Genomic DNA, 13,082 nt, shown 5'->3' on the forward strand with positions numbered 1-13,082 from the left:
CTTCCCTAGAGTAGAATGTCAATGAATATATAACCATGTTTTGGTAGCTTTTTATTTTGAAATAATTTAAAAGCCACACAAAAGCCACAAAAATAGAACAAAAATCTTCTGTCTACATTTCACCAGGATTCCCCAATTGTTAACAGTCCCCTACATGTAGTTTGGCTACCAAAACATAAAGTTATATTCTTGCGGTTGAACTGTAATGTGCAAATTCCCACCCCGTTTCCCCACCAACGTCTCCTCACGCACACGCGTTGGCAGAGATGTGAGAGAATATGCTTACAGTAATTTCTTGGCAGTGAAACGAATGGGTCAAAGTAACTTACGCCTAAATAGGATCACATTGTCCTTTGTATTAGCTTCCTAGAGCTGCTGTAACAAAGGGCCCCAAACTTTGTGACTTACGACAACAGAAATTTATTCTCTCCCAGGTCTGGAAGCCAGAAGTCTGAAGTCAAGGTGTCAGCAGGGCTAGGATCCCTCCAAAGGCTCTAGGGAAGGATCCTAATTTGCCTCTTCCAGCTTCTGGTAAAGCTCCTAGAGTTCCTTGGCTTGTGACAGCATCCCTCCAGTCTCGGCCCCTGTCCCCACATGGCCTCTCTGTGTATCTCTCTGCATGTCTTCTCCTCTTCTTACAAGGACGTTCCCACTGGATTTAAGCCCCAACCTAGTACAGTATGATGTCATCTCTATCCTCACCTTAATTACATCTGCAAAGACCCTGTTTCCAAATACAGTCACAGCCTGAGGTTCTAACATGGGTTTCGGAGGGACACTTGGTCAGTCCACTACACCCCTCCGAAATGTGCAAATGTACACTCCAGCAACAGTGCGTTCATTTGGCCCCACATTGCTGACTCTCAGTAGCACCCACATTGTTCAGCTTTTAAAACTTTTTAGTTTTATGTTGGTGAGGATGCGGAGAAAGGGGAACCCTCCTACACTGTTGGTGGGAATGCAAGCTGGTGCAGCCACTCTGGAAAACAGTATGGAGGTTCCTCAAAAAGTTGAACATAGAGCTGCCCCATGACCCAGCAATTGCACTACTGGGTATTTACCCAAAGATACAAATGTAGTGATCCGAAGGGGCACCTGCACCCCAATGTTTATAGCAACAATGTCCACAATAGCCAAACTATGGAAAGAGCCCAGATGTCCATGGACAGATGAATGGATAGCGAAGATGTGGTATACACACACACACACACACACACACACACACACACAATGGAATATTACACAGCCATCAAAAAATGAAATCTTGCCATTTGCAAAGACGTGGATGGAACTATAGGGTATCACACTCAGCAAAATAAGTTAATCAGAGAAAGACAATTATCATATGATCTCACTGATATGTGGAATTTGAGAAACAAGGCAGAGGATCATAGGGGAAGAGAGGAAACAATGAAACAAGACAAAACCAGAGAGGGAGACAAACCATAAGAGACCCTTAATCTCAGGAAACAAACTGGAGGGGAGGGGGGTGGGAGGGATGGGGTGGCTGGGTGATGGACATCGGGGAGGGTAGGTGCTGTGGTGAGCACTGTGACTTGTGTAAGACCGATGAATCACAGACCTGTACCCCTGAAACAAATAATACATTATATGTTAATAAAAAATATAAAAAATTTTTTAAAAAAACCTTTTCAGTTTTAAAAGCTGACCAGCCCCAGCTCCGCTGAACCAGATATATTCGTAAGAAGTTCCCAGGAAAAGCAGGTGTCTGACCTCAACTTGCCATTCTTGTTCCAGCTGTCTTGTCCTGCAGCTGCCTCTGGTCCGCTGTGTTCCTGAATCTCCCTGGGTGGCTTCCAGCACTGCCAGGAGGAAGAGGAAATGCTCCCCCCCCCCCCAAAAGATCCCTTCTTTGGTCTGCAGGGCAGTGAGAGGGGAAAGCCCCATCCATTCCACCGTGGAGGACCCACGACAGCCAGTCAAATACATACAAGCACCTACATCCTGGCAACCGTGATAGTTTACAGGGGAAACCAACCGAGAGAGGACAATCCAGCAGCTCTTAAGATTCCACGCCACCACCCTTCTTTGCAATTCTAAGAACATTGTGATTTCCAATGTCTCTTTCTTTGGGGCTTAACACTTGCACCTCCTTCGTCTGCCACAACCCTGGGAGGTCACCATGTTTGTCCGGGTTTTATAAAAGGAATACAAACATTTAGAGAGGGGATAAGCTTTCCCCGGGGCCCACACTGAAGTGGTAGCAGAACTGGTGATGTCCTCTGCACATCACAGGACTCTCTCCACCGCTGAACACTTCTTGTTCCCAGCCTTCTCGATGCTCTCAGGGGTCAGACTGAGCTAGGACAGGTCTACTGAGACCCCTGCATTTTCCCCTTCGCCAACAAATCCGAGAAAGATGTTAGACAAGCACGCGGCATCTGTCTTGGGGTCAGGATCGAGAAAGGGGGGTTGATGAAAAGGCATTTCAGTGCACCCTGTCCCATCTTGTTTCAGGGCTAAAAGGAACAAAGTAAGTCCAAGGAAATGTTCTTCAACGTGTGTGTGTGTGTGTGTCTATCAAATAAAAAGAAACAAAAATAGGGGCGCCTGGCTGGATGAGTCAGCAGAGCATGTAACTCTTGATCTCAGAGTCGTGAGTTCAAGCCCCATGTTGGGCATGGAACATTCTTAAAAATAACTAAATAAACAATGAAGAGTGGAGAAATATTATATTTTAAAAGCATAACAATATAAATATATATAAATAAAATACTACGTATGTAATTTATTTTTGTATTTTAATCAGGAGGAAAATTTTTGCTACAAGGTGCATCACATATTATAATGGGTTGAATTGTGTCCCTTAAAAGATGTCAAATCCCAATCTCCAGGACCTTGTGAATGTGTCCTTATTTGGAAATAAGGGCTTTGCAGACAATCAAATGAAGTGAGGTCAATAGGGTGGGCCCTAACCCAATACAACTATGTCTTTAAAAAAGATGGATTTTGCCAATAAGACATTGTATGTTAATTAATTGAATTTAAATTTAAAAATGTAAAAAAAAAAATTGGCTACAGAGACAGACACGTATCGAGAAAAGGCGATGTGAAGGCACAGGGAGAATGCCTTCCACAAGTCCAAGAATGCCGAAGGCCAGCGACAGCTAGGAGAGAGTCCTGGAACAGATTTGCCCTCAGAGCCCCCAGAAAGAACCAGCCCTTCTGACGCCTCGATTTCAGGGTGTAGCCCACAGAACCGCGAAAGAATAAGCTTCTGTTGTTTTAAGGCATCAACTTTGCGGTCGTTTTTTTACAGAAACTCAAGGAAACTAACACACCCACTTTAGAAGGAAATAATGAGGATTAAGTAAAACGAAGGTTGTCAAGCCCTTTGCACCCTACAGGCACAAAGTGATGGCAGTCAGCCTTATTTACATTTTTAATTCCTGTTTCCATTTTCTAACCATGTAATTATTTGTTTCATATCCATCTTCTCTGCTGGACTGGGGCAGCCACTGTGGAAAGCGATATGGAGGTTCCTCAAAAAATTAAAAATAGAACTACCCTATGATCCAGTAATTCCACTACTGGGTATTTATCCAAAGAAAATGAAAACACTGATTCAAAAAGATATATGGACCCCTATGTTTATTGCAACACTGTTTATAATAGCCAAGATATGGAAGCAACTCAAGTGTCCATCGAGAGATGAATGGATAAAGAAGATGTGGTGTGTGTGTGTGTGTGTGTGTCTGTGTGTGTGTGTGTGTGTGTGTGTGTGTAACGGTACTCAGGCATAAAAAAGAATAAGATCTCGCCATTTGCAACAACGCAGACGGATCTAGAGGGCAAAATGCTAAGTGAAATAAGTCCGTCAGAGAAAGAAAGATACCATTTGATTTCACTCCTATGTGGAATTTAAGAAACAAAACAAGTGAACAAAGAAAAAGAGACAAAAACAGGCTCTTAACTACAGAGAATAAACTGGCGGTCACCAGAGGGGAGGTGGGGGCGGGGATGGGTGAGACAGGTGAAGGGGATTAGCAGTACATTTACCGTGATGAGCAGTGAGGAATGTATTGAATTGTCGAGTCACCGTATTGTACACCTGAAACTAATAAAACACTGTATACTAATTATATTGGAATTTTAAGAATAAATAAAAATAAATTTATTTTTCAAAAACCAAAAAAATTAAATATGAAGGGCAAGGAAGGGACTGGAGATTCTTCTTCATCAAGTGTTGGCCCGGTAGCTCGTACCGGACCACCCTCCCTTCTATAAAAACCCTAAATGCTGGACGAAAAGTGCAGAACACCGCTCTGACGGCGCTGGAAAGCGAGCCGAAGCTGGGAGACACCAGACGGGAGTTACAACTCGAAATAAAGGGTCAGCACCGGCTGAGGTCCCAACTTTTATAGCTTTCAATTTGATTGAAGGCGACAGTCTTGCTGGTTTGAAGAAGCTGAAGACAGGGTTTGGGGCAACCACAGTGGCTGAAAGTAAAGGAAGAATCCTCTTAGAAAAGGAGGAGCCTCAAATTTCTGTGTATAAAGTCTGCCTAACTCTCTGGCTGACTCCTGAACCCTATAGGCACGCACCGCGCAGACTCCAAACAGCCCCAGTGACGGCTGAAATAACAGAATTGAGATTCCAGCTCTTCTCAGCACAGAGACGACCACTTAAGATCAACAAAAGTAACTGCCTGCTTAAAAAGGAAAGAAGGGAGGGAGGGAGGGAGGGAGGAAGGAAGGAAGGAAGGAAGGAAGGAAGGAAGGAAGGAAGGAAGGAGGGAGGGAGGGAAGGGAGGGAAAGGTAGGCAGGCAGGCAATATTCTACAGAGGAACACAGCAAAATCTAAATCTTTCCAATCATTCACAATGCGTAGAATATATCCTAAATTACTCAATGTGCGAAAAGCAGAAAAACATCACCGATACTCAAAAGAAAAGACAATCAAAAGAAACCAACACCTAGAGGATCCAAGTGTTGGAATTAGCAGACAAGGGCTTTAAAGACCTCCTGTAACTATACTCAAGGACATAAAGAAAATAGGCTCATGATGTATGAACAAGTAGGACATCTCAGCAGAAATACAGCAACTTTAAAAAAAGAACCAAACGGAAATGCAAGATCTGAAAACTTACAATGTCTGAAATTTCAAAGTTCACTGGATGGATTTAACAGATTGAAAGTGGCAGGGGGAAAAAAAGAGAGTAAGCAACCTCAAGAGAAATTATCCAAATAGGGGTGCTTGGGTGGCTCAGTTGGTTAAGTGTCTGCCTTCGGTTCAGGTCATGATCCCGGGGTCCTGGGATCAACCCCATCAGGCTCCCTGCTCAGTCGGGAGCCTGCTTCCCCCTTTGCCTGCCACTCCCCTTGCTTGTGCTTTCTCTCTCTCTCTGTCAAATAAATAAATAAAATCTAAGAAAGAAAGAAAGAAAGAAAGAAAGAAAGAAAGAAAGAAAGAAGAACCCAATTTGAAGAACAGAGAGAGGAAAGATAGAAAAAAACAATTAACTGAGCCTCAGGAACTGATGGAACAACATCAAAAAACCCAACATAGACGTAATTGTAGGTCTAGAAAGAGAAAAGAGAGTCAATAAGGCCCCCCCAAATTTTTTTTGATTTTTAAAATCTTTAATTAAAATTTTAAAAAATTTTAATAATGGCCATAATTCCAAAGTGTCTCAAATTTGGTGAAAGGTATAACATTGCAGGTTCAGGGAGTTAAACCTAAGCAGGATAAATACAAAGAAAACCACACCAACACACATCATAACACAACTGCCGAAAACCAAAGATTAGGGGAAAGTCTGGAGAGAAGTCACAGAAAAATGTCACAATAGAAGAACAGTGATTTCAGAGATCCATGACTCATCAGTAGCTTTGGAGGCCGTGAAACAGTGTAACATCCTTCGAGTGTTGAAAAGAACAACTGGATTCTATATGCAGCAAAAATGTCCTTCAAGAATGGACGGTGCAACCAATTAAGGAATGAAGAGGTCACCGATCTGCAGGTAGAGCGTGGTGATGGTGGCACGGGGGTGGGGCCCATGGAGGTAGAGTCGCCCAAGAAAGTCTCACTGAGAGGGGGACACTATAAGGTGGAACCCGAGAGCTGAGTAGCAGCCAGCCTTGGGACAAGCCTCACTCCCCATCACACCTTTGCTCTAGCACGCACCTGGCAGGTGCACCATGCTTTCGTATGGGATGAACAAAGGGAAGAATATGTGGATGAAACGTATGTGAAAGGCATCAGGGGGCGCCTGGGTGGCTCAGTGGTTAAGCGTCTGCCTTCGGCTCAGGGTGTGATCCCAGGGTCCTAGGATCGAGCCCCGCATCAGGCTCCTCCCCGGGAGCCTGCTTCTTCCTCTCCCACTCCCCCTGCTTGTGTTCTGTCTCTCACTGGCTGTCTCTCTCTCTGTCAAATAAATAAACAAAATCTTGAAAGAGAAAGCAAGAAAGCAAGAAAGCAAGCAAGAAAGCAAGAAAGCAAGCAAGAAAGCAAGAAAGCAAGAAAGCAAGAAAGCAAGCAAGAAAGAAAGACATCAGACTTTGTCTTGACAGTTCTAGAGTCCGCTAGAGTCCTGGGGCCAACAGGTGGAATTTGCAGGAAAGCAGGAGAGTTCTCAGAATTCTGGTAATAGAATAGAGTTTGATGGCTGAAAGTCCCCCAAGGCGGAGAGCAAATGGTGAGAGGAGTGACAGAGACTCTAGTACAAGCTAGGAGACGCAGCCGCTGGGGTAAAACCTCGCTGGCCCGAATGGACAGGAGGAGGTGCTCCAACTCAGGCTGTGAGCGCCTGGAAAGTGACCGAAGCTGGGTGATGTGTTTCTTACTCTGCAGCAGGCATCAGAATGACCTCGAGGGCCGGTATGCATTGCAGATTCCTGAGCCCCGCCCTTAGGGTACGCATCAGGGTGCCGAGCCCCTGGGGCCAGCATTTTGCAGTATTCTTTGGGTCATTTGAATCACAGTGACTAAAGGACCCCACCGAGAAACACGGGCTCCCCACAATATTTGGTCTCCACCCTTTAGACCCTTGACGACCAGAGAGGGAGAAGATGAAGTAAGGAGACCTCCCTAACTGCAGGGCAGGATGCTGCAACAGGAAATCCAGCAAGCCTTCCCCAAAATGCATGCAACCACCAAAAATCACATGACTGAAGGCTCTCCGACAGCAGAGAGAAATGTTCATGCTTGGTAAAAAAACGAACAAGAGGGGCGCCTGGGTGGCTCAGTTGTTAAGCATCTGCCTTCGGCTCAGGGCGTGATCCTGGCGTTATGGGATTGAGCCCCACATCAGGCTCCTCCGCTGGGAGCCTGCTTCTTCCTCTCCCACTCCCCCCGCTTGTGTTCCCTCTCTCGCTGGCTCTCTCTCTCTGTCAAATAAATAATAAATAAAATCTTTAAAAAAACAAACAAACAAGAACTAGGTAAGTGCCATTACATTTTACTATGATCTACATTGACTTCGTATGTAAGGAAACAAAGGGTACTGGAAGGGTAGATCTCAAAATGTTGAAATTGCTCACCTTTGATGATAAGGAAACAGAAATTTTTTGTTCCCTTTGTGCTTGCCTCTCTTGCCAAATTTTGAACAATATATATATATTGAACAATATATAAATATAAATATAAACATTTAAATATATATATATGGTACTTTCATTTTAGTTTCCCCCTGTTTGGTTAGGCAAAACAAATTCGCAATATGCAAGGCTTCTGGAATTTCCAATGTCCCTCGTCTGCATTGTAAATGCACTTCAGGCATGTGACTTTTATAACTTATCAAGGCAATGGATTTCATTTAGGATGTTTCTGGCTGCAAGTAAGAGAAAATGATAATGAATTATTATCTCATGTAATAGCACATACCACAGTCAGCAGCTCCAGGTTTAACCAAAAGCATAGCTTCTTTCTCTTTCTGCTCTGCCCTCATCACCATGTCAGTCTATGCTTACCGGGCTCCCCTCACTATCCCAAAGTGGCTGCCACATGTCCAGGTATTGCATACTTACATGCAACCTCCAGCAGCACAAGGCTATGTCTCCCCATGCAGCTTACTTACCGTCAGTGAGGAAACCTTCATCAGGGGACTTCAACACCTCTCAGTGGCCAGGATTGGATCACATGCCTTTTCTAAGCTGATCACAGGCAAAGGAATGGTATTGACAGACTTAGACAAGTCAGAATTTACTAGAATGACATGGAAGAGGAGTGAACAGGAACAAAACCCAGGGTTTGCTCGAAGAAAGATGGCTTCAGGTCAGGCAACCAATCGGCTTTCCTACATAATGTTTCTTCATTTTGCCTACTTGAGTGTGAGAGATGAAAAGTCAAGGTCTTAAGTTTATCAGCCTCTCTTCACTCAATCACTCACTCATTCATTCATTCATCCAATATTTATCGAGTGCCAACTATGGGTCAGATAGTGTGTTGGGAGGAAGGTACACGGTTGTTGTTGTTGTTGTTGTTTTTAAGGTTTTATTTATTTATTTGACACAGAGAGAGAGAGCATGACCAGGGGAACAGCAGGCAAAAGGAGAAGCAGGCTCCCTGCTGAGCAAGGAGCCCGATGTGGGGCTTAATCCCAGAACCCTGGGACCATGACCTGAGCCGAAGGCAGATGCTTAACAACTGAGCCACCAGGCGCCCCGAAGGTATCCATTGTAAATAAGATAGGGAAGACTGACTTTCCACACAGTACGGGAGCGTGTACGTGCATGTGGTTTTGACTGTACAGCACCAAATATTTTTTTAGAAGGGAAGAAAAGTGATTTTTTTTTTAAAAGGTGGTCCATGGAGGCAGGAAATCGACCTGAAATAAGCTACAAATGAGAAGTGGGTTCTGATTCCTGGCCCAAGTTTCAGAGGCAAAGCCCCCAGTCATTCCCCAAATGAAACAGACAAATGTGAATGAGCTCAACTTGTTAGAAGGGAATATGGCAACAAGCTAGCAAAACCTGCAAAGACCCCACCAGCCGGAGTGTGTTCTTCTAAGGCGAATTCCCGCAGACATAGTCACACTGGCGCGCAAATACATTTGCACGATGATGCTATCCGCAGTGCAGTTTGTCACAGCAAGAATGGAGCTGAACTAATCTCCATCAGGAGAAGACGGGTCACACAAACTGTGAATCTGTATAATGTAATACTCTGCAGTCAATCACACAGATGAGTCAGGTCCACACCACACGTGCTGATGTGAAACCATCTCCAAGGTCTTTTTTTTTTTTTTTTTAACATTCAGAGGCAACTCTTCAATGAGTCTCATTCGAAGACAGAAAGGTGAGGTCAGCCAGCCGCTCTTCATGTGGGTTTTATTTTGCAGTGAAGTCCTTCAAAGAATGAATAGTGAAATCAAGTCATTTCTCCTCCTGGAGTTTTTCCTTCTTATTTTTCTTTGTTGTAAGGTTTTATATAAATGGATGAGGACATGGACATTATAAAAGAGAAGGGATATCCTGTGAGGGAGGAAATCAGACAATAAATCCAAAAAATCTATGGAAATTCAAAATGCGAACGTGGGGGAGGGTGAGAGGCAGCACATTCTTTTCACAGAGCTGTGACACGCCTTGCAACTGTCCTCAAAATCGAGAATAGAAAAAACGAGACACTCAGCCGCAGAAGGAAGCTGCGGTCTTGGCTTTATAGCTCTTAACGTCTCTGGAATTGGGCTGGGCATCCAGTGCCGTTTCCACAATAGGCCAGAGAAGGTCAGTCCAACTTGGTGGTTAAGGCCTTAGTCAGCCGGTGGCCAGCAGCTGGTGGAGGGACACGCCCTGGTGGGAGCACACCCAGTTCTTCCCCGTCCTGCCCTAAGTCTTGGGCCCCACCCGATGGTGAACGTAACCAGATTTGCTAGCTTGGAGTCTGCTTGTTGATCACATAGGTTCCTTTTTTTTTTTTTAAGATTTTATTTATTTATTTGACAGAAAGGTAGAGAGAGAGCACAAGTAGGCAGAGCGGCAGGCAGAGGGGGAAGCAGGCTCCCCACTGAGCAGGGAGCCTGACGGGGGGCTCGATCTCAGGACCCCAGGATCATGACCTGAGCCGAAAGCAGCCGCTTCACCGACTGAGCCACCCAGGTGCCCAATCACATAGGTTCCTAGATCTCCACCCCGTTTAAGTGTTAAAAGACCACTCTCAAATGAGACATCAGAGTCTTCGAATGTGTAAGGTTTGTCTGCGAGGTCCTCAACACACTCTGCCTAGGAGTCCCGTGTCTTCTATGCCAGTCTTTCCTAGGTGGTCTCATCCGGAGAGCCAGGGTTGCCCAAAGTTCCCTCTGTTTTCATACTCATGAAACACACACTCTGCTTTTTGACATTCACAATCCGATGGAGGCAGTGGAGGCTCAGACTAGCGAACCTGGGTAGCCGGGTCACCGCAGTCCCGACGCGCGGCCCCCCGCGGCCGGAGAGCCGGGCAACCCTCCCCGGCCAGGGGCCCCAGCACCTGCCTGGCTGAGCCCCGGGGCACCCCGCAGGGCAGGAGGCCCGCAGCTGCGGGGGCCCGAGTGACCACGTGCTGCTCACAGTCTGCGGCCGCTCTGCCCTCCCTCCAAGGTCTATGACATAAAAGTAAGATGTCGAGGGCTCATGGGGCTCATGTGATCGTGTGGCCTTCTGTTGTCACCTAGTCCTTCTGTAAAGACGAGAAAGACACTGCCTCTGGGGCAGAAAGCTGAAGGCCTCGGGACAGTGGGGGAAGGAAGAGCTATTGTCACCCTTTTGTACCATTTGTACCATTTTTATCATGTATAAATATTGCCTATAAAGATATTTTGTAATCAGGGGCGCCTGGGTGGCTCCGCTCGGTCAGGGTCATGAGATCGAGCCCCAGTGGGGCCCTGAGCTCAGCACTGAGTCTGCTTAGGGTTCTCTCCCTCTCCCTCCCCTCCTACCCCCTCCCTCCCTTTCCGTCCCTCCCCCTGCTCACACCCTGTGCACACACACTCTCTCTCTCAAATAAATAAATAAATAAATAAATAAATAAATAAATAAAATATTTTTTTAAAAAATAAGATATTTCGTAATCAGTAAGCTAGAGCTTCAGCCCAGCCCTGGAAGAAGGTGAGGGGTGGGATGGAGCCCAGATAAACCCCAATGACAGACACAACACCCCTGCTGTCGGTCAAGGTCTGTGCAGGCCTGGGTGCACCAACTGAGAGGCCAAGTGGTCCCACTGAAGGGGAGAAGAAAAATGCCAAGGCTAGGCCACCCCTGGGCATTCACAGGGTCGCTTGCCCTCCCTACTCTTGGAAGAAGAGGGATTTCAGTGGTAGGCAGTGAGGACACCCGTCCCAGGACGAGGTGGCAGAGGGCACACTAAGTCAGGCGTGTGCAGGACACCCGGGAGGTTGCCGTGAAGAGGGTAGTGCCTGTAAAAATGTCTCTTGGGGCGCCTGGGTAGCGCAGTCGTTAAGCGTCTGCCTTCGGCTCAGGGCGTGATCCCGGTGTTCCGGGATCGAGTCCCACATCGGGCTCCTCCAATGGGAGCCTGCTTCTTCCTCTCCCACTCCCCTGCTGTGTTCCCTCTCTCGCCGGCTGTCTGTCACATAGATAAATAAATAAATCTTTTTAAAAAAATGTCTCAGAGTCACATCTTCAGCACAGAGCTTTTGTGAGGCTTTAACCCTGGCGTTCTGACACATGAACTCCCAGTCTCCTAGCCACGACCTCAAGTTTCAGCCAAAGGAGATGTGAAAGCCACAATTAGGAGGTTTTCTCTACTGCTGGTTTTGCATCTCTGGCAAGACAAGATGTCTCAGGAGGCCAGCTCAGGGGACGGTCCCCAATGCAGATGACCTACCTCACTGCTAGGCTCAGCAGGAACCAGGCACTCAGTGCATTCCCAAATGTTACCTTATTTAACCCCCGCAAAAATCCTGCAAGGTCAGTAGCGTTATGCCCATTTGGGGCATACAGGCTTATGGAGGGACAGTCATGTAGGACCTTGATGCAAATTTCAGCATCCCCAAGACTTGAACTGCTATGCTCATTCCTTACAAGGAGTTGGACTGTGTCCCCCCAAATTCAGATGTTGAAGTCCTAGCCCCCAGTACCTCAGAATGTGATGTTGTTTGGAAACAGGGTCATTGCAGAGGTAATTAGTTAAGATGGGTCATTAAGGTGGGCCTCTAATCCAACAGGACTAGTGTCCTTATGAAAGAGAGACACTTGGAGACAGCCACGCGCACAGGGAGAACGCCATGGGCAATGAAGGCGGAATTTGGGGTGACACGTTTACCAACCACGGAATGCCAAAAATCGGCAGAGAGCCCCAGAAGCGAGGGGAGAGGACTGGAGCGGGTCTCCCTCACCGCCCTGAGAAGGACCCAGTGCCTCCAATACCTCGATCTCAGACGTCGAGCCCCTGGAACTGTGAGAAAATAAATGTCTGTTATTGAATCATGCCAGCTTGCGCATCCTGTCACAGAGGCCGGGCAAACTGACACGGGCAGTGTGCTCTGTCTCCCAGACCATCCTGGAGTCCACCCCACGGGCACCCTTAACGTAGACCTTCTCCGTCCTCCAACTGCTGCTGGAGCTCTGGGCAGAACCCAGGCCTGAGCTGGCCGGGCCCCCGATTAAACTATTCCCAGGAAGTTATCAACAAAGACCCTCTACTATCCCTTCTCTGGACCATCTGATGGGAGAGAGGAAAAGATTCTTGACTGTTACCCTAAACAAAACTGAGACAAAAGGGCCCGCAGAAGAACCGCCCCTAGAAATGTAGCCTCGGCGACAAGCAAAGAAGAGGCAAGGACCACCCCCCTGATGTCTCATCTTCCAAAGGGAAGTGAAACTGGATTTAAGTCTGGCCTCAGGCCCAGGGTGAAGGACATATGGGGGAGGGCACAAGGAGAGGACAATTCCCCCAAGGGTTGAGTCTTGCCTGGAACAGCTGCTTGGAATTGAGCCCCTCACTAACAGGGTCCCTGGGGGCCTCGGTTTACCCACCCTGAGCTGACGGGTATCAAGCTTGGTCAGTGCTGGTAGCCTCAGCAAGGGCCACCTCATCACCCCGGAGCTACACAAAGAGGACTTCCGATGCTCCCCGGTAGCCCCTCCTTCCTTCCTTACAGGTCAGAGCAGGGAAGGGGGAG

The sequence above is a fragment of the Ursus maritimus genome, unplaced genomic scaffold (assembly GCF_017311325.1).
Source record: "Ursus maritimus isolate PB19 unplaced genomic scaffold, ASM1731132v1 scaffold_22, whole genome shotgun sequence".
Lineage (NCBI taxonomy): Eukaryota > Metazoa > Chordata > Mammalia > Carnivora > Ursidae > Ursus > Ursus maritimus.